We start from the raw sequence: 1,082 nt of genomic DNA on the forward strand, positions 1-1,082 counted from the left end.
ATCCATCCCTACGTGTCAGCAGAGCACTTAACAAGTCTCCTTCACGTCTGGACATCAACTGCCCACGCAAGTGCGTGTGATAATGCATGTGGATGGGGCCAGCCTTACTTTGTGTAAGGGAAGCTGTCTGAGAGCTGCACGTCAGGGAGGGACTCCTTGCTCTCAGGCTCTGCTTGCTTTTCTGACTGGCTGTGAGGAACACTCCTGTCCAGTGAGATGTCACACTGAGAGAGTGGGAACCTCTGGGAGATAGGAGGGTTACATTCCTTGGAGCCAGAAGTGAGCTCTTCATTTTCTAGTGTTGTATTCTCTTCTGGTGACACAGCTGGTGAGACACAGATGGAGGGACGCCTGGTCCTGGTGGACGAGAAGCTGGGCATGAGCCAGCAGTGTGCGCTTGCAGCCCGGAAGGCCAACTGTGTTCTGGGCTGCATTAAAAAAGGGGTGGCCAGCAGGGAGAGGGAGGCGATCGTCCCTCTGTACTCAGCTCTTGTGAGGCCCCATCTGCAGTGCTGCGTCCAGGCCTCGGGCCCGCAGTACAGGAAGGACATGGAGCTCTTGGAGCGGGTCCAGAGGAGGCCTAGCATCTCTCTTATGAGGAAAGGTTGAGGGAACTGGGCTTTTTTTTTTCTTCCCGATTTCCTTTTTTGTCTTTTTCTCCCTTTCCCCCTCCCCTCCCACTTCTAACTGTGTTTTTCTTCTGCTGTCAAAAGAAAGAGAGGACGGACGGACAGGCTTTGCGGTGCACCTCCGCGTCATTCCCGTCGGAGCGGTTGTTTCCGTTCTCTGCTGCCCCCTCGTGGCCTATCTGCGGAACTGCGGACCTACTCTTGCTTGCTGCCGGAGGCAGCAGGTCGCATGCAATCCTAGATGCGGAAGTGGCACCTCCGTATTTTGACCGCTCTGCGCAGCGAATCCGCCAATCTTTATTGCCGCAAGTCCTCCAGACGGCCGCATGCATGCCCTCGAAGCGTACGGTACGCACGGATTTCGGGCGAGCGTCCAATTAGCTCGTCGCCGCCGTGGGCTGGCAGGCTCCCCCCAGCCATTTTAATGCGCACTCGGCAGCAGCGGGATGCGAG

This window comes from Meleagris gallopavo, chromosome 5, assembly GCF_000146605.3.
Source record: "Meleagris gallopavo isolate NT-WF06-2002-E0010 breed Aviagen turkey brand Nicholas breeding stock chromosome 5, Turkey_5.1, whole genome shotgun sequence".
Lineage (NCBI taxonomy): Eukaryota > Metazoa > Chordata > Aves > Galliformes > Phasianidae > Meleagris > Meleagris gallopavo.